Here is a 22,136-nt window from a genome sequence, read left to right on the forward strand (position 1 = left end):
TTGATTAGACATCTAGTTAAATAAAAAAGATAAATAATTTATAAAAAGATTGCAGAGATTAAAACTTAAGAGTTTTAAGATTGAACTGATTAGTAATTAGTATGAGGATACACTTGACTCCTAAGAGATTGTTAACTACATTTATTCTGCATTTTCAGTAAAAAAGTTAGTTAAACATTAGTTGTTTAATATAAAAACTAAAAAACTTACACTACCCTAAATAGTTTTCAATTTCATTATTTTAAAAATTAATTTTTGCTCAGCTTAGCAGTTACTTATGTGCTATAATTTCATTTTGTTGTCGACCTTTAAACAAAATAAACATTAGAAATCTACTTGCTCTGGAGAAGATTTAAAAAGGTATCCATGGTGTACACTAACTTTTACTCATTGACATTAATAATAAAAAAGAAATTTGTTTAATTGTATAGCTGAAGTGATGCCAGTTATAAAATCAGTTTAATACTGCTGTTAACAATTGAGCAAGAAGTTTGAATATTTCTATTTAAGCTACATTAAATTTAAAAAGTTTTTATATTCAGGTTCTTTGAAACTAACCTGACTATAAAATACATTTTAACTTTCCTTAGTTAGCCAGGGTAGTAGTATTTAGAAAATATCTTATCTTCCTATATTTTCAAACCAACTAATGAAAAATCAAGTAAAAACGTCTAATGTAATTAAAGATTTAAATGTTTTATTTAAATAGAGGTCATACTTTTAGTTATATACTTTTGTATTAATTAAAAAAATATTTTTTATAACTTAAAATATTTAAATTTGCTGAAGGTATTATAATGGATATTTAAGCTTAAGGCAATGTAATGTTTTATATAACACAAAGCTTAGTATTAAACAAGCTGACATATTTCAAGATACGTACAAGGATTAAACTTTTTTTAAAGTACTTTTTAAGATAAAGGTTGAAATGAAAGGACATATATTTTCATTTATACTTTCAAATATAAAAAATATATAAACAAAACACATATTTTCTAAAGTCAAATAAATTTAATTTATTAGCAAATAGTTTAATTTTAATAACTCTAATCAAGTTGAAAGATTTAGCTGAAGAACTTAAACAGGTTGAAACATTTTATTATAACTGAGTTAAACTTTGTTTTTGTTCAGTCTATTTGTATTACTTCGTTTTGCTACAGGACAGCTTATGAAATATAGAAAAGAAACTTCATCAATTTAGTTGAATTACAAGGGAAATTATAATAACAATGATTTACTATCCGAAACGGAGTCGTAATCCAAACTCCACTTCGAGTGCTCCGATCTCAATTGTTCCTTTTCTCGACCTTCTCCTATTATTTTTGAAGTTTAATTTTTAACTTAAATTTTATGCTGAGGTCTTACTAAAATTGAAAAAAAATTGCTTTAATTTGTTATACTTAATTTAAATTTTTTTAGCAACAATTTTATGTTCAAACTTTAAACTATAATATTTACAGTTGTACTATAATAACCTTAGTAATTGCTAGTAAAAAACTTTATTACCATGTTTTTTTGTTGTTGTACACTTCAGCTTACTTATAAAAAAACATTTTTAATAAGGTCATTCGAGCTATTAAAAATCTTATCCAGTATTTTAACGCTAACAAACAACTTTGTTTTTAACTTCCCTAGAAAATTAAAATTATAAAATTAGTACAAAGTTCAATAGCTATATATTTTTACGAACTTTGAAACGCATGTAATTGCTTGTTTTGTCAAATAACTCGTGTTTAATGTGAAATGATTTTAATACGCTAAACGTTTGTATAAAAAATAATTCGTTTAAACTAAAGCTTTAAGTGTGTTAAAGTTTTTTGTAAACATACTTGAAAGTAATTTAAAATACTTAAAAAAGTGTCTTCTTTATATTTTTACTTGTAATTAAATTAATTCAAGTAGTTGATTACACTCTTTTTGCACCTTCGCACGAAAACGGCTTGAGAATCAAAAGTCATCAACAATTCAGCGAAGGAGACGCAGAGATTTAATATACCATCAGCGTACGGTGGCCGAGTTGGAGAACAGATGAGGAGACCAAGCATGTACGAAGAGCGCGTACGGAAACAACGGGGTCGAGTACTATCAGTGATGAACTTCTAAAAATTTTTCAGTTTTTTTGTTTTTTTTTGTAAATTGTTCAAAATTTTTAACTAATTCCGCACGTCATCTTCGGATTTTAAAGCAATTTCAAAGTAGAGTAATATTTTTTTACAAATAACAAGATATAAATCGACGACAGCCGGCGGTCATTTTTCATCTATGCTTCTATATTAGAGGTTGTTTAGTGTTTTTTTTACAAATTCAAAACTAATTAAAGATAATATTTTCTTAACCATAAGTGTAAATTCCAAAATGGCGAAATAAGTTAACATAATGTAACAATTTAGCATTGTTTTTCTCAAGTCTAAAGCGGTGCACTACTTTCTTTCTTTTCTCTTAAAGTCTTCTAACCGCTTAAATTCAGTAACGTGCTGGTTTTGGTGAGTTAGTTTTTGAGTTTGCTAGTGTTAACGCTATTATTGTAAGTGTTGTGTTCGCATCGTACTGAATCAAAGAAAATTGGTCTTTTTTAACAAAACTTTGCATAGCAGTGTGCTCCCAAGTAAGTTGTTTCATTGAGTTGTTTAAATATTTCAACCATATTGATGTTTTTATCTCTTTAAGATACTTGTTTCTTCTTAGTTTTGCAAATAACTGAGTATAGTTTTTATCGATACGTATATTCTTAACTTTAAGTGTTTTCATTGCTTTAGTATTTTTTCGTAATATCTGTAAAGATCAACTTTTTAATAAATAAAAGTTAATTTTACTCCTATTTCTTTTGTATATAAGACAGTGTTAAGCGTTACTAAATGCTAAACATAATAATATAAATTTTTAGTCTGGTTTTATTATTTTTAACAAGGCATAGACTATATAGACTTAATAAACTGTAAAGAATTAGTAAAACAAACAATTTTATGATGTTTAGAGTAATCTTTTATACTTTAATGTATCATGTAAGTGCTTACCGATGAATATGTAGGTTTCTTTTCATTACTGTTTTGATGACTTTTGTCAGGAACAGTCTCTGTTTCATTCTGCTTTATAAACAGGTAAGTTCATTTGATAGCGTGTCACATTTATTTTCAGTTGAAGCAGTCTTGATTAAACTTTTGAAATCTTTCCTTGTCTTTCTATCTAGCTGCTCTACTTTTACAAAGTAACCTTCAAGATTCATTGATTTGGACTCCAGCATTAATTTTGTTTCTTCAACAGTTGGTAATACCACATAACTGGCCTTTTGAGTTATGTAAACTTTCTCGATTTTAGGCCACATGCTTATTAGAACTGCTTTTAATAAACATTCATCAATGTTATTCTTTTCAATGGTTAGTCTCAAAACGTTTTCCATATTTTATACTTTATTTAAGTATCTGAAATATTAAACTAGTTACTATAAAAATAAAAACTAAATACAATAAGATATACATAAAAATTTAATTAAATAGCAGTTAAAACGTAGGATATAAGTCGTTTGACAACAACTTAAAAATAAAATAGGAAAATGCATAACAGCTCAAATATTATAATCTGTGTAATTTGAATTTAAATAAATAAAATTCTACCCTAATTGTTTTATAATGAATAACTAAAAGTTTTTGATGCATGTTGGAAGTAAAAGGTTTGAGTGTGTAACTTTATAAAAACTTAAAAAAAAGTTTACATAAATAAAGTAATCTACAGAAGCTCAATGTTCATCTACAAGAAAAATCTGAAAATAAAATAAGTACTTGAAATAAGGGAGAAATCACTAACATAATATCAAATGAATGTTACTGAATTTAATCATATGCTCAGTTAAGAAATTATATAATAAAAAATATCATTACAGACTTTAAGCTGAAGTTTTAAAACTTGCAAACTAAAAAGTTTATTTTAGCAATCTGAGTAAAACTTAAAATCTTTAAAATTAAGTTATAACTTAATACATTTAAATTAGAAATAAAATTTAAAACCCTGTATAAAATATTTTTTAATATATATTTCTTGTTGTTTTTTTATTACTTTTTAGTGTTTTTCATTTCAAAGATGTTTTTGAAAGGACTTTCACGAATGTTTTTGTGCTATAAGTTAGTTTTAACATGAATCATTTGTTAGACTGACTCATAATAAGAATAACGATATGCTTATATACAAGCACATCAGTATAGTAATGCTGGATATGAAGCAGTTTTACTAAATTCCTTATTATATCCAAATAACTATATAAAGTCAATTAAACCTCAGAAAGTTTCCAGAGAACATACATACTAGCTTACGTTTTTTTTTAATCATAAATCAAAAAATATTAAATAGTTTTAAACTGGCCTGAGTTGACTTTAATTAGCCTAATAATTTTAAAATATTAAACTGATCTGTGTTAGCTTGAATATTGAAAAATAGTAAATTATTTAGAGCTAACTTTAATTTGCTGCAATGTTAAATGTTTGACAGAAAAAAGTTTTTTATCAAAAAGAAAAAGCTGCTTGAAACTAAAATTGTAAAAATATTTATGAAAAGAAACATTCTTAAATAAAAAGTTTACACATAACAATCGAACTATACAAATGTCTATGCTTGAACAACATGTATACTGCTGAAAGGCTGTGGCTGAAATGAGCTACCACTCTCTGCTGCTGATTTATATAGCATTTTTTTTTCATTTTCACAGGTACTTCTTATCTGCTTTTTATTTTCTCCCTTAGCTTGCACCAGTATAACACTTGAGCTTGCGAGCTTTCTCTTAAACGCTTGGATGAACAAGGATTGTAACTTAAAACAATTTTCATAAAACTTAAACAGTTATCAAGTGCAACTTGATGTCCTGTTATTAAATTATCTGTTAGTTTTGAACATTTGTGACCGAAGTCTAGTTGTACTATTTAAAGTCAACAAAGTATTAGATTTTATTACAAAAATGTCAAATTCACAATGTGCTTTCTTTATTAATTGGATTTTATGATACATATAAAAATTATTATCATTATGTCTTTTAAAACTTATCATACAATTGTGTAATATGTACTATTTTTGTTATCAATTCACATTTGTATTTACTGCCCAATATACATACAAAATTCTAGCAATAACTGTGCAAAATTGCTTATTTAACAAAGCAAATACAACATTCACTGAACAAAACTTTTAACAATTGATAAAACAGAAAAACCTAAGAAATCGTAATTGTAAAATCAAACTTATAAGTTTTGAGCTCCATTTTGCTTTTTTTTTCTCGATGAAATATGATTCTGGTGTTTTCTAGATTGAAATTTTCTGTCAGAAACTATGGAAATGTTTATTTTCAAGTATTGGTAAGTTTAAAAAAAAACCCAAAATAAGTTTTACTTTTCCATTATCATTTAATTTTGCTGGTTGAAATTTGCATATTTTTAATGATATTGTAATTTGCTTTAAATTGAAGAATAGAAAGTTCTCAAGTTAAGTAGCTATAAGGAAACCATAATATTTTATTTTCACAGTATGTTATAAACAAAACTCCTACATTAAGATATAAGAGATCTTCAGTTGTTAAAAACAAAACAAAAAAGGTTTAAGAAAAAATAAATGCAAGGTATTTAAAAAATAAAATATACAATACGTAAAACAAAAAGAAAGTATTGAAAAACTTATGGTTTAATAGTTTTATGTTTAAAACTAAAGTTTGCATTAGCTTTTACTGTGAAGCATGAAATGTAAGTGTCAAACTAGGTTGTATAAAACCAATTATATTTTTAACGAATACATTTGGTATATTTTTTATTTAAAAGCTCTACTTTTATTTGTAGAGTATTTCAATATAACTTGTTCTTTAACAGCTTTTTTTAATATATTCAAATTTTTATAATAGTTTCATTAGTTTTTTGTTATGTTGTAAACATAGTTTGTAAAGTTAAGCTAAGCATCAATGTCTTCGTAAATGTTTATTAAGGTGTTTATTACAAAATACCCCATTAAAATTAGAATGAAGCATTAATCTAAATATTAGTTTATATAGTAAGTACATATACTAAACTTAACGTATTAATCTCAAGTTTGTTGTTATAACATAAAGTTCAAGTTGAAACAATTAGATTCTCTTAAAAATATTTTGTTTAAGCAACTGCTGAATAGTTAAAAGTCTAAACATTAACAATTAAACAACAAAAAAATAGTTAATTAAAATTATAGCAGAGATATTTGTTATGAACATAGTCCGAATACTAGTATCTGATAATTGAAATTCATTTTAGAAAAATTTTCAAAGAAGTGGCAGGTCATCAAATTTTTACTTTAAACTTCTTTACATAAGTAATTTTAGAGTTTACCTTTTATATGTTTGTATAAGTAATAAAAGGTACTTGAAGTACAAGCACATACAATTTAAAAATAATAACTTAGTATGAAAATAGTAAAAGTTGTCTTTTAAAATTTAAACTTGAACTGTGTTTATGCTTGAAAAAAAAGAACACAAATCAAATCTACATCATCTGCATATTGTCAAAGTGATTTAATTAAACAGTCTTCTACTTTATTGTGATAATCATGTGCTTTATTATTTTTTTGTTCATAACTTCACAGAAAAGTCTTTACCTGTATGTTTTTAAAGTATCTTCTACTCTATGCAAATGGTCATTTGTTTGATTTACTTTATATACATTAAACTCAATAAAAAGTCTTATGCTGATTAGAAAGAAATTGGACATATTTTTTAAATTCTAGATCAATCATCTTTCTAATTCCTAGGTTATTTCAAGTCAGTTCTTAGACTATTGCAGCTCTTAGTAAGATTAGTTTTTTAATTAAGATAAATAATTTTCAAACAAGATTGTTTTTTAGGGTTGCCAAGCACTTAAAGTTTTAGTAATACTCAATTTTAAATACTTAAAAATTACTTATTTAATTAAATATTGTCTTCAATTTAGTAAACATAGAACATCATTAGTATAATTTGGTGCTCTAACTCAATTGATATTAAGTATATGTAAAGTACATAATGCATTAACAGATGTTGATGCTTAGTTTCTAATTATATTAAAACTAAGCTGAACTTTACAAGAGTACAGTTTTTAAATTAAAGACTGGCAGCCCTGGTTTCATATTGTTATTAACTTTAATGTTTTATTATTATCTTATTATCAGCTAAGCAATTAAAGCTAAAGAGTAAAATGTATGAGTTACATATTTTATTACATACAAACATGTAAGAACACAAATAACATTTAGAAAGCTTGATCAACTGACTGATATTTACTTTGTGTTTTTGTATGTTTATATAACTATGTTAGATAAAAGACTGGTTTGTTCCAGGTAGTTGTAGTGATTTTAATTAAAAGTGGTAACAAAGTTCTAAGTTAAAATATATTATAAGACTGAAGGTTAATCATTAAGTGGTTATTATAGTTAATACAGTTGTGATAAGTAAACTGTAACTAGCTGACAAAAACCAGACTGTTGTCTGACTATATATGATGTTTATAAAAAGACTATGTTGTAAAGACATGTTAAACTAATTTTCTGGAATGTTAATAATACTTCAAAATAATCTTTGTCTAGAATTTTAATTGTGACACTATAAAATAGTGTATCATAAATATTTGTTTCATCTTCAACTTGATACCATATGTAGCATTAAATCAAACTTTTTTTGTTAGTTTTGTCTAAATTAGTGTTAGTTAATGAAATGCTATATAAAAAAAAATACTTATGATATAGTGTTAGATAGTGTCACCATAAAAATTCTTATAAAAGATTATTTAAACGATTAATAGTTAGTTTTTGATATATGTACAAGCATGTTAGCTATGTTCTCTGAACAAAAACGATTTAAAACATAGAAAGAAATGTTAAATACTTTTAAAATTATGTAGTACAGTGTAATAATTGATAATGGTAAATTAGATAAGAGTCTGGCTTGTTACTTGTAGTGGTTATAAAGTGTTAATAAAGCTAATAAAAGCTAAAAAAATATTTAGATACAATTTTAGGTATCCCTTTGGCCTTTACTTTTTAACAGAGTTATGATATTGATTATGATAACAGAGCATTTTATCTATCGAAGAACAAACAGTAATTAAATTTCTTTTTAGAATTAAATTATGTAAAAATATTTTTAGATATAAACCGATATATATTTGAAACATACGGACCTTTACTAAAGTCAATAACCTAAACTCATCAATTAATTATTAACAACTCCAGGTTTTTAAGAGGTTTTAGTTGTAACAAAATTATTTTAATTTAATATCTGAAGTCGTTAAGTTTCTAATTGCGGCATTTAAATAAGAGAGTATTAAAATTTTTTCTCAAAAAATTCGCTTTTTGTTTTGAAGTTTGCAAAACAGTTTTGTTACCCATTGAAATGGCTTTAATGTTGAAATACGAACTGGTACATTCTAATGGTACTTTATTTATAGTAAGTTTGTCCAAAATGTTGTCATAAACTTCAAATAATCAAACTCGATTTACGAACACTAAATTTTTATAGCAACTTAATTATGTGATGATCTTCCAATTATTTGTGGCAAATACGGACATATGTTAGCGATGTGGTCATACGCTTCTACAGTATTTGTTTCAAAATTCGGGTCAAATCACCTGAAACTACAATTTTGCCTTCATAGACAGTACTGGCTGCACAATATCTTGCCTAATTCATTCTCGCAATTTGCTTTATTTCGGTGTTATTAGCATCATACTGAAAACAAGATTTTCAAATTTTACACGAAATGTCGTTACCATCCAAAATAAATAATTATTCAAGTAGAACACAAATCCGACGAATCAATTCAACTACATTTCCCCATCTTTCAAATGTTTAAGTGTTTCATTATTTTCAATGCTTCACTATGATTGCTGCATACAAATATGTGTATATCATAATTTAAATTAATTTACTTAGTAATAAAATCATCTTCTGAAACAAATACATTCTTCATTGTAGAATTTTCTTTTTTTAAGTTTTCACCGTTTGTTTTCTTTAAACTTCGATGATTACAATTAAAAACCAAACAAGTTTAGATAACAGAACCTTACATCGTAATTTTTCTATTTCAGACTTTTAAAAACGGTTTATGTTTTTGAGCATGCGTTTGCATTCACAAAAAAAAAATACTCACAAGTGATTTTAAAGAAACTTGTGAGAATAAACGAAGCTGGATTGTTAATAAGAGATGTTCTGCAAACGTATGTATTTCTTCAAATTCGTTGTTAGTATATTTGTCTAACGCACAAAACACTTCAAGTTCTGAATCAATCAGCATTTTAGTATATAGTAAAATATCTTTTACTTGAGCAAAGTCTAATTCTAAGATGCTATGAGTTTCAGCAACTTTTGTAAAAAACGTACTGTACAAGCCATATTTATTTTAGCAAGATTGGATTAGTTGAAAATGATTAGTAACTTAAAAAAAGCAAGTGTTCTTTACAGACAGATAGACTTGTATGTATTTGCAGATATTTACTGTTAGCTTTTCATTAAGCAAATATTTAAAGTTCTAAGAATCGATGTAATATCGTAGTTCTTTTGTGGAAAATTAACTAAAAAAATTAGACCTAAATAATAATAACAAAAGTTTACAGATAAGTTTTTAAAATCAGCAGTTTAAGATTTTTTTTTTATTACATCTAAAGTAAGGTTTTTCAAATGTTTATCTTAACGCTTCTATTAAAGAAATAAAAAAGCAATGACCTCCTCTAAAATATTTCTAAAGAATCTAATATGCGCCGTCTTCTGAACTTCACTTCCTTTTTGGTAAAAGTTGTCTTTTACATTTATAGTTTATTATCAAGTAAAAGTACTATAAAATTAAAATTCGAATACTATTTAAAAACTAAGTCGTAATTTTAATAGAACTTTTTTACTAAGAAAAATTAGTCTTTTTAATTTATTTAAAAAAAAAATATTTTTTTGCTGTTATGCTAATTTAAAATAGTCTCTAGTTATGTATTTTAAAAAGTTCATGCTCTTTAGCGCTACCTAGTAAAATATTCTCAAAACTAATCATTTGCATTTGTAATATGTTTCATAAATTAAGAAGCTTATATCTTTTAAAAAAGATAAATTTAATGGATAATTTTTCAAAATTTAAACAGATAAAAAAAATATGCAAAAGCATAAGGCACGTTATACATTTAAAATAAGTTGTTTTTTAATTATAAAATAAGAAAAATAGCTTGCAACATGAATGATAAATTATAAAACTTGAAATTATGAAAATTTTTTTGAAATTAAAAGAACTATAGTTTTTTATGTAGTACTTAAGAGTTTTACTTCTATTTTGAAACCTGCTATAAAAACTTTATTGTTGTTTAAATAAAGTTTTTAATATAGATACTAGCTAAGTTAAAAAGATTATATTGTACAATGTTTGCTTAATTTCAGGGTACTATGGATACCTTTTGAAGTTTATGAAAATATCAGGATAGTTCAGGATAACTCTAGGGTTTTTTGATTTTTTTCAAAGTCAGGATAGTTTCTTCTTCTATGAAATAATTAGTACATGTTTAGATTTTTTGATAATCTTAGCAAATACATTTTTTTATACATTTAATGAAATTAAGCTAGGTTAATTTTAATATTTTTTTATTTAAACTAGTTTGGTTAAATAACTTGATTTTTATTAGTTTTAAAGTATAGTTATTCAAATAACTTTTTAAAAGATTTGAAAATACTAGGTATGATTCAATGCATTTAAAGGTCGATCAGGACACTTTTTGACTTCAAGGGTAGCAACCCTGTGTAATTAGATCAATTAACCCTCAAAGCTAATTTTAGAGCATTAACATTTATAGTCTAATTTGAGTTGGCTTATGTAAAAAAATTTTTTTAAAGTATTACTTTATGGCTACAAAAGGTTACTAAATACTTTACAAAAATTAACTTTTATTTCAGAGTAAAGTTTTAAAATATATAATGCTTATTAACAAAAATAAATGTTCCAACTATATTTTGATATAAAGTCTGTTAAAAATTTTATTTTCATAGTTAATTTATCCTTGTTTAATAGAAAAAAGTTCTAGCAAAAAGAAAGTAAAAAAAGAAATACATCATTTCATTAGAAAAAAAAAGTTTTTTTTTTGTTTTTGGTAAAGGCCACTTTTTATTTTAAGGAAATTGCAAAAAAACTTTCTTGAATTAATGTAAGCCAGAGGGTGGAGATTTTGTTAAAAGCTTTTTAATTCATGATTTTGCATGATAGTATCCATTTATTATCTTTTTAACTTTTTATACTAATATTTTAGAGTTTTGTTTTTACTCATAAATTTAATTTCAAATAATTTTCAATATCTTAAATTTTTTATCTAATTTATTACCAAATTTTAAGGTGGATTACAAATTTTATACAACTTTTAAATAAGCATTCCTTGTATTTTTAAATTAGCTTTACATTTTAAAGGTTTCTTTATAATTTTATTTTGTATCACTACTGTAAACTTAGTACACTATGTGTGGTTTAAAAAAAACTTTTCCAAATTGTAAAGTTGAGTTTTCTTAAGTTAGAAGTTATTTAATAAGAAACTCTGCATTATTTGCAGGATTTCAAATATGGCCCTGCCGCACTTCATGCTTTCTACTTATTTTAGGTAGCTTTATCTTTTGAAAGTTTTAGCTGCTTTTTATTTAAGCATGTTATAAAAAATTTAAAATAAGATATTTCAAGAAAAAGCTTCTAGAATCTAGTTTTATCAGAGAACTGTGCAAATAATTTTTCAGACTGTGTTTTTTTCTACAAACATTGTTGTTTAAAGTATGAGAATTTTTTGTATTTTGTTTTTATGACACGTCAATGGATGAGTACATGTCTTAATTTTCTCATATTAAATTTATAAGTTTTAGAGTGGTTTACAAATTTATAAATGCTTGAACATTTTTGTACTTGCATATACTTCTATACAAAACTATTGTTTAGTTACCTTTTTTATTTAAAATAAAATATAGTTTTTGATTATTAAGTCAAAACTTCTAAAAAATAAAGTTATTAGTCTTGAACTTATCTACGTAGTTGTAAGTTTTGAATTAAGTTATATCAGCATAAATTTTAATGTAAGTTTCCAGGTTGTATAAAACTGGTAAAATTTGTTATACTTTTTATCTAAAATTAAAAAGCGAAAAATTTTCAAATATAAACAAGTGTATATTTTTATTATTAAAGTGTAACAAATTTTTTAGGAAAAGTTTTTCTATAGTTTTTTTTCGTATTTTATTGTTTTTCTATAAAGGTTTGCCTAAAAACCTGGAATCCTGAAAAACTTAAATTCCTGGAATTTGACAATTAAGGCTAATGAAATCTGGAAAAACCTAAAATTTGATAAATAATGTATAAATCTCGAATTTAGAACAATAAATACTAAATAACTTAGATATGCCTGGAATTAAAAAAAAATTTAAGTAGTAAAATTATTAATTTTACTCGAAAAATCTACCATGTAGATAAAAATTTTTTGTCATCTTAAAAATATATTTTTTTTAACATTCAAAGTAGTTTAACAGTTATTTTTAATGTTGTTATACTACTTAGCACAGCTTTAAACTAAGATTTTAACTAAAAATACACCTGAAATCGTTTACTTTTAAATCCCTGGAAGAACTTGAGAAAGTCTGGAAGAAATTTAATAAAAAAACTTGGCGACCCTGATATAAGTTAAATGTAAAAAATAATTGCAAAGTTTAAAAAAATACATTATACTTTCTGTTTTGAAGAGTATGACTCAAAGATTCTTTTGAAAATATTTGACGTATTTTTTTGTTAATGACTTTTCAAGGTTCAACTTTTTATTTAAAAGGATTTGTAACATACTAGTTTTATTTTAATAGTATTTTTATTCATATAAATATATGTATTATTTTAATTATTTAAATAAGCTTTTTACATAAACTCATAAATTAATAACTAAAGCAACAATTTTTAAAGACAAATAACTATAATTTTTTTACATAAAAAATTCTATCCAACTAAAGAAAGATATAACATTAAAAAAGACATTTACTCTTTATATTTATAGAAAATGTTTATAATAACAGTAAATTAATTCTTCATTTGTAAAAAACAACAATAAATAAAAATGTTAAGATTTTTTAAATGTTACAAATTAAACAATACTATTAATTATGTAAGATTTCTTTTTGTATAACTCTTTTGTTTTTTAATACAGTCCTGAACGTGTAAAACTTGTACCTTAAAAAAAGCATCAATTTTAGCAAATGAATTTCGAATTGTAAAATATTTAATCAAAACTATAAATTGTAAGCCTGAGAAACTTATTTTTGGAACTAAATTGTGATTTACTTAGTTTTATTTTAATTATATGATCTTATGTGTTACACCAGTAGTAACATACTATTAGTAGAATTTAGCAACACAAATTGCCTTGTAAGCAGCTATTACTCAAACTTCAAAATTCTATTTATTTTTTATGATTTAAAATAACTGCAATAGTATTAGAGGAAGTTTAAATTGCTATATTCCTGCTCTTATGACATAATCGCGTTTCATTTCAGATATTATAACTTTTTGTGGTTAGTTAATTTTTCGAGCTAGCTACTGGTTTTAGTAATTAAGCTTTCATTATATTTGTTTATTCTCAAAATTTTATAATCAAAAACTTGGTCGATCAAAATTTATAACAAAAAAAAATTAATAGATGTTGTAATTTTTTTTTACCAAAACTAATCAACTTTTCAAAATTTAGTATTATAATTTTTATTTTCTTTATAAAACACCATGATAAAAAATGATTGTATAATACAAAATTTATTTATTTTAACCAAAACAAAAAATCACTGTCAAGATAACAACCAGTGGAGACGCGCTATGTTTCTGTCAAGGGGTAAAAAGAATAGAAAAGATAAAAAAAAAACTTAACTTGATATTTTAAAAATAACTTAAGTAAATGTAAATACTAGAATTTAAAAATTTCGTGTGTTCACTTAAGTTGATTAAGAAATAGGTACTTTAATAGTTTTAAAAATTTTTTTACATTTGAGGTTCTTAAGGAATCCTTAATTTGCTAATCAATTTTAGGTGAAACTTAGTTTTACAAACAAAAATCTTGAACAATTAATCATGTATAATAGTTAATATAACAGTTTCTATTTTTACTTGGAGGATCGCTAGCCTTTCGCGACACCTCTGGTAACTGGAACCTTTGGTTCACAATCACTTTAAGTATCTGACGTTTTAGTATAAAAAGCGATCCTGATAATTTCATTCTTAGGAATTCAGTAATGTAAACCCTATACACTTTAAATCTAATTCAAATATGATGTTATACTAAATACTTTTAAACAGTGTTTTGAATATGTTTAGCTAAGCTACGAAAATAAATACGAAATATTTTATGTGTATTGTGAGTTTTATACAGTTTGTAGATTTCAGGTTTGTTTATACGAAAAACATTAAAACTATATAAATATTCAATAATTTGTGTTTAGATTTGCATTTTTTTTTATAATGCCTAAAAAAACAAAGTCAAAAGTTGAAGTAGAACCAGCTGAAAAGAAAACCAAAAACAACAACGTTAATTACAATATAAGCAGTTGTTTTGTACTTCCTTATAAAATTGAAGATTGTGAGTTCATAAAGTCATGCATAAGCAACGCTTTAAAAGATGATGATAAAAAAGCATTGGAAAAAGTGAAGAACATTAATTTTAAAGGTGAACAATTAATATTAGAAACAGTTTGAAAAAAAAACCTTTCTACACTTATAACTTAAAAATATATAATAACGAAGTAGAATTTTATTTACATTTCTTTTAATATATATATTAGTTTTCAAAATAATTCCAAATAGTTTGGCATACTTTTGTATTACAACTTAATAGCCGTAAGTTTTTATCTACATGGGTTAATTTGTGATGAAGCAATAAAAAAGAGCATTGAATAAGAAAATTTAAGTTACAAATCTACTGTACTAAAAATCAAGTTATTCACATTTAGTTTTAAAAACATGAATACAAGTAATCTTTAGCTAATTAGTAGTTTACTATTAGTTTTTATTTCGTTGCGGAATAGTTGTGAATTATATCCTATTACTAGTTGCTCTAATTTTTACATAAGTTATAACTATTGTTGTAAATGAGTAGCTGTCAAAATTGTACGAGGGAAAAAAATTGCACGAATATACTTTTGCACGCGCAAACAATTTTGCACGAGGAGACAAATTTGCAAAAGGATAAGACTAAACGAAGACACTTTTGCATGTGCACACAATTTCGCACGGATTGAATACTCTATTTATTAACTTTATTTTTTTTGTTAATTTTATTTATAGTTTTTTAATTATTTTATAATACTTTCACCTAAACCCTTACCCTCGGTCGGTTACCTAGTTAATATATATTTTATAAATAATTTTTTTTTGTTTGTTATATTTTTTTTACTTTTTTACTATCACTGTTACCCCTAACCTTTACCCTCGGTTGGTAGTTTTCATTTCTTTTCAATTATTTTATCTTTATTCATTCATTTTTATTGTTTTTTTTTAGTTATTAATTTATCTTTTAGTATTATTTTTCTTATATATATATATATAAATACAATTTTATTTCATTTTTTTTCATGCAAAATTGATCCTTGATGCAAAACTGTCGTTGAACAGTACTATTCTCACGTTCAATTTTGACCTGTTCCTGTTTTAAATACCCATATAGATAACAATTAAGTATTTCTCCAAAAATATAAACTTTATAACCCTTTAAAAGATATTTCAATTTGCTCATAATTTTATACTATTAAAGTATAAGAACTTACTATTACTATTAATACTACTTTTTACACTTGTAAGTAAGTGTTTTGTAAATTCTCCCTATCAAAAAAGCTACACTCGATTTTTTTATTATCATATGCAAAAGTTAAGATAACTATGAGTTAATTTGCTCTTTTTTTTTTAATTTAATTACGAAAGCTAAATTTATACCTCTTAAAGTAATACTACTAGCTTTTTAAGTGTTCCCTAATTTTTCTTTTGCTAGCTTGATTTAGCTCTTTAATTTTAATAAAGTGTGTTGAGCACTTAGATTCAAATAATTTTTTTTAAGCTTTGTACATAAGCCCCTTACCGTGTATAAGCAGAACAATATTGTAAAGCTAGATATTCAAATGACAAACTCATACTACTAAAAATGTTGAAAAAAAAGACTTTAAAAAGTTTTTAAATAAAAAAATTCGCTATAAAACCAATCAAAAAACTAACTCGAACAATTTGTAATGTTTTTCCTTAATTTATGTAAAGTTAAGTTCATAAATAACCTTAAAACTTATTTTAACTTTTAGTTATTTTACTTTAAGCATAGTTCAATGTAGTTGCTATAAAACGACAAATGAAAACCAAAGTTTTTTTTTTTTAACACCTCTTGCTGATACATTTCAATAATTTTATAAATAGGTAAAAAATCAATAAAACATGGTGAAATAGTTTTAGCTTTGAAAAAAAGAAAAATTATATTACAAGAAAACGAAGAAGCCAGAATAATTAAATGCATCAGTTCACAAAATGTATTTTCATCATATTTCTTTGCAAAAACGTTTTACTTACCTAATATTTCTGACAACTGCTTTAAGTACATTGAGCGTTGTTTTATGAAAGTTGTTCAGTCAAAAAGCTTTTTAGAACTAGATTATGATTCAGTAAAAAAAATTCTATCTAGTTCTGAGTTATATATTACTTCGGAGTTGGAAATCATGCAAGTAGCTGATTGTTGGTTGAGACATTACTATGATCGGAGAAGTATGTTTGCAAAGGATCTTCTTTTAACAGTCCGTCTTCCCTTACTTTCTATTTCAGTTTTAAAGGAGTTTTTATGCAGATCTTACAACACGCGCAACTCTACTGTGTTCCAAAGCAACGAAGAGTGTCTGGAAATGACAAAGAAAATTCTTGAAAACAGAGAGATTTTTTTTCAAGACAGACCAACTTTAAATTATAAGACAAGGTATTGCAGCCAGAAACAATTTAACGTTATGGTCTGCGGAGGTATTAATCAGTTAGAAGAGTTACACGGTGCGAATTCCGGCCTTGTTATAACAAAAGTTGATGGAGAAAAATTTGACAACCTTGAAATACTGCCTGAATTTTCAGGGTGTAAGTACTTTTGGTCTGTTAATGTCATGTGTGAACTTTACGTGTTAGTTAAATGCAAAAGAATGAATGAAATAAATCTCCACAAATATTCCCATGAGAAAAATGCTTGGGTTAAAGTGAAAGTTATACGCACCAGCCGTGATGCTTTCAGTGTTTGTTCTTTTATGAACAAAATTTATATTGTAGGAGGCCACTATAAAAACGAGATAGCTCTCAGAACTTGTCTCGAAATCGACACAACAAACTGCAATGAAAAACTTATAAAAAGTATGAAAGATGCAAGAATTTTGGCAGGTTGTGTGGCATTTCTAGGCAAAGTGGTTGTTTCAGGCGGTAATGTAGATATATACGACCATTTAAATAACTTGAACACTGTTGAGGCATACTGCAATGTTGACAACACGTGGTCAACCATGCCCAAAATGGTGCATGCTAGAAACAACAACATTTTGGTTGCTGTAAAGAAAAAATTGTTTGTTTTTGGAGGCTGGAGAGATACTTGTGAAATTTTTGATGTTTCTAGTAACAAGTTTACTGTTCTTAAAAAGCCAGAAACGCTACGCATGGACGAATACAGTGTGAACGACGCTATTTCTGTTGGCAGAAAAGTGTTAGTGTTTTTGAGTTATTCAGCAAAAGTGGCTGTTTATGATTTGGATCAGAACGTATGGACGCAAGAAGAGTTCGGAGCTACAAAAGATATTGATTGCTACACGTGTGTGAAACTACCAAAGTTTTAGTTTAAACAGCAATCTTATATGTAGTCTATAGCTATGTATGGTGTATATGAAAAAAATATATTGTTATACGGTTAGATTTAATTAATTAATATTTTATTTGTACCTTTACTCGTAAAATGTTGGACAAAAATTTATACTAACTGTTTAACTTAAAAAATAAATTCAATTAGCACTATCTATTTTTTTCTAATCTAATATCTATTGTACAGTATTGTACAACGAAATACAAAAAACAAATTGTTAAACATGTATACAAATTTAATTGATTTTCTTTACTTTTATATTTAAACTTGGTTTGAAGTAACAAATGATTGTTTTTTATTGAAATATAATTATTATATGCAAAACATGCAACAGAAAAAAGTATGAATTTCTAAATTATACCTTCAAGTCTTGCCTTAAATAAAAAAAAATCCTACATCAGTAGGCTTCTTGTCTACATTAACATGACACTGTTTAATTTAAAAGTTTGTGATAAATCAATTGATGTACATGTATAAACTGAATACATTTAGAAAATAATTTTAGACTATAAACCCTATTTTCTTACAAACGGTAAGTGTTTTTAATCAGTAGGAAGTACTCCTTCATATTATAGTAAGAGATTAAAAGGTTCTTATAATGAAGAGCTTATAAACAAGCTGTTTAGATTTTCTCTCTTTAGACTTTTATTACTAGCGGCGAATATTTACCATAAGCCATTTCTCCTTTTAATACATTTGAGTTTAATATATTATTAAAAAGAAATCATTGCTTAAAATTAAATTAAAACCATATATATTTTTAACCCATTTTCATTACTCTAAATTTTATTATTTTATCGTATTTTTCGTTGAATTAGATATTTGTTTTTTTATAAATTTATTATTCTAAATGGGAAAATAATCAATGTCAATGACTATATTATTACAAATAACTATAGTGTTATGAAATAAATCATAGTTTTATATCACCTAATTTATACTATAACCAGTTAAAATGAAATAATAAGTATTAATAACTAAAAAAATTATGAAAATATTTTAAATAGTATCATAACTGTTATGCTACTATTTCAAGGTTAGCTCTTCAAACAAAATTTTTAAAAACAGAAATGTTCTACAGAAAAATTTCTTTAAATTTTATGCTAATAGCAATTTTTCAGATATAAACACTATTTTTTAATTCTTTTATGTTAAACAATAAAACCTGAATGCCTAAATCTGACTCAACAACTCATGAAAAACTTGACAAATTATTCAGTCTACCTGTCAAAAACAAAACAGAATTAAAAAACATGGCTGTTCTTCAATCGAATCGCAAAGACTAACTGATGAGTGTGTATTATATTTAATATTCTCAATTAAGCTTATATACTACTTATCGTTTGCCTTAAGACTGTACACGTTTCTCAAAAGTTAGAATTCGATAAAAAGTTTGAGTGTGTTAATAATAGGTCTTTAAAGTTCTCAGCTATTGTTATGTTATAATTTATTTGGTTTAAAATGTTACTTTAGTGTTGAATACTACAAATATTTCAAAATAACTGAGGCCAGAGATAAGTTCTTAAAAATAGTGTGGCCCGCGAGCATTTTTTACCAGGAGAATTGGCCCGCTTAACAAAAGCTGCTAACCCCTGTTGTACTTGGATGTATTTTTGTGTATATCTCGTTTATGAGAGTTGTTAAAACTGTAGAAAACTAATTAATGTTTTAATTTTTCACAAATTTTGAGACAAACAAATTTCCTGACAGATCGTAATCCTGACTTCAAGCAAAACTTATCCTAAGCTTAGCTTTAATAATATTTTTATTGTAACTAACTTTAGACTTAGGCAACGATTTAAACCTCGAAGACTCATATCTAAAATATTATTGAATCTTAAAATCATATATGTTAAAATATGGTTTGCTTAAGGTCAGGAGTAAGTTTTATGACCTGTCGAAAATTTTTTTTTTCTCAAATTCTTTTATTAAGTAGTAAAATCTTAAAAAAGGACTGAACTTTTGAAACATCTATTATAAAGATATGATAGTAATTAATAGTAGTCATTTGTGCTAGTTTTATACCTTATTGGCTATATTTAAGTATATTGAAAAAAAAAACTAATTGTGAAACAAAAAATTAATGTTTAACAATTTGTGCCAGTTAATGGCAAAATTCTACATCTTACTTCTGAAATAATTGCTTTTAAATAAGGTAATAAAAAGATTAAAAACTTGTAAAAACGTCATATAAATGATACTTGAATGAAATGAAATATATTTTTGATGTTAAAATATAATAAAAAAATATTACTAGCGAAGTTAGTTAGTTTTTTTTTTGTTTTTTTACAAATTGCTTATTTTATATCTAACAATACTAATATACGACATGACGTTAAAAGGTATTTAAGTGATGTACGACTCGATAACCGAAAGGATTTTCGTGAGCTAGGTCGTAGGACTAAAAATTTTGAGTGTTATTTTTTTTCGTTCAATAAACAATATGTTGAAATATACATCTTTTTACCACGTTTTATGGTTTTAATTAATAGTTTTAAAAAACAATTTAAAGTTACAGTTTTTTTATTCTGCACTGTAGCTGTACATTAACTTTAACAAAAAAAAAATATTTAACAGTATAATACGAAAGTGAAACAAAATATATGTTAAATCGACTAGTTGATTCTTATTTAAACGAGATATACACAAAAATACATCTAAGTACAATAGGGGTCAGCAGCTTTTAATAAGCGGGCAAATTATCCTGGTAAAAAATGCTCGCGGGCCACACTATTTTTAATAATTTATCTCTGGCCGCAGTTATTTTGAAATATTTGTAGTATTCAACACTAAAGTAACATTTTAAACCTAAAAAATTATAACATAACAATAGCTGAGAACAAGTAATCAGTAAATCAGTTAATCAGTTAATAAGTTGAGAGCCCTATTTTACATTCTTGTTACTGTTTTAAAAAGTTACGTTTTAAGCTAAAAATTACCTCGCAGTCCGCGAGTTTTGGCTTTAAGGGCCGCATTTGGCTACCTAGTCGTAGTTAGCCGACTCCTGTGATACATAAACATTTTAAAGTTTTATGGTTGAGTAATAGAGTAACGACTTTCTCATGAATATGTGTAGTACTATTCAAACAGTTCTTAACAAACTTGTTGCAGTAAAGCAATAGAACGTCATTTCGGAAACAGTTACAAGAGTAAATAGTATAAACCTTAAAAATTACTACTTACTAATAAAAAATAATTAAAAAACCATGAAAATTAAACAACTTTAATCATACATATAATTTCAATATCACATAATTTAGAAACAAAGCAAAAAGTATATAAGGATTGCAAAAACTATAAGTAAATAACTGTTTAAAATTTTTAAAATGCAAAATTTATAAAGATAAAAAGCAGTTATAACTTTTCAAAAAAGTTTTTTATCCAAAAAGCATATTTTTAAAAATTTCTGTGTAAACAGTTTAATTAAAATAACTCTAATCTAGTTGAAAAAATCAGCTTAAAAACTTTAATGGATTAAAAAATTATATTATAACTGAATAAAACTATTTTTTTGTTTAAGTTCGTTTCTATTACGCCTTTTCGCTACAAGACAGCTCATCGAATACAAAAAAGCTCTATCAAATAAATTAAATTGTAACGTAATTTATCAAAAACAATGCTTTCAAAACAACATTTTTAATATCCAACATAGAGTCGTACTCCAAACTCCACTCCGACAGCGTTTGTTAAACTTGTAACCTAAAATTAAATATGTGTAATTAATTTAAACTTATTACCATGTTCATGTTCCTTTTCTCAGAATTCTCATTCGCGATTTTACTCTACTGCATTTTTTAATCTCCTAAAACCTACTTGAGAATTCTAATTGTTAAACTTGTAACCGACAGTCTGCAAAATTTTTAACCTTATACAGATTTAAAACTAAACATAACCTAGTTAAATTGATTGGTACTTGTGAAGGTGCTTTAGTTGAGCAACACATCTTAAAAGGAAAAAGTTTAAAGCATATAAATACTTCAAGCTAAACTTTATATACTTAATTTACAACCTTTTTAATCAGGTAGAATACCTTTTTACTAAACCATTTGAATTGCACTTTTTTTAATAATAGTTTCTGGTATTGATGTGTTTTACTTCCATGCTCTTACAGTTTAAATAAGTTGCAGTTTAAAAGATCAGAATATGTCTTGCTTCAAAACATGCAGAATCATTATGATATAAAGTTTACCTTATATACAAAACGTAAAAAAGTTTTATACAAAAAGACAAGCTTATGTTTTTTTTATTGTACTATAATCTTCTCGTTAAGCACGCACTTCTGAAGTATA

This window comes from Thalia democratica, chromosome 7 (genome assembly GCF_965202585.1).
Source record: "Thalia democratica chromosome 7, ktThaDemo2.hap1.1, whole genome shotgun sequence".
Classification (NCBI taxonomy): Eukaryota; Metazoa; Chordata; class Thaliacea; order Salpida; family Salpidae; genus Thalia; species Thalia democratica.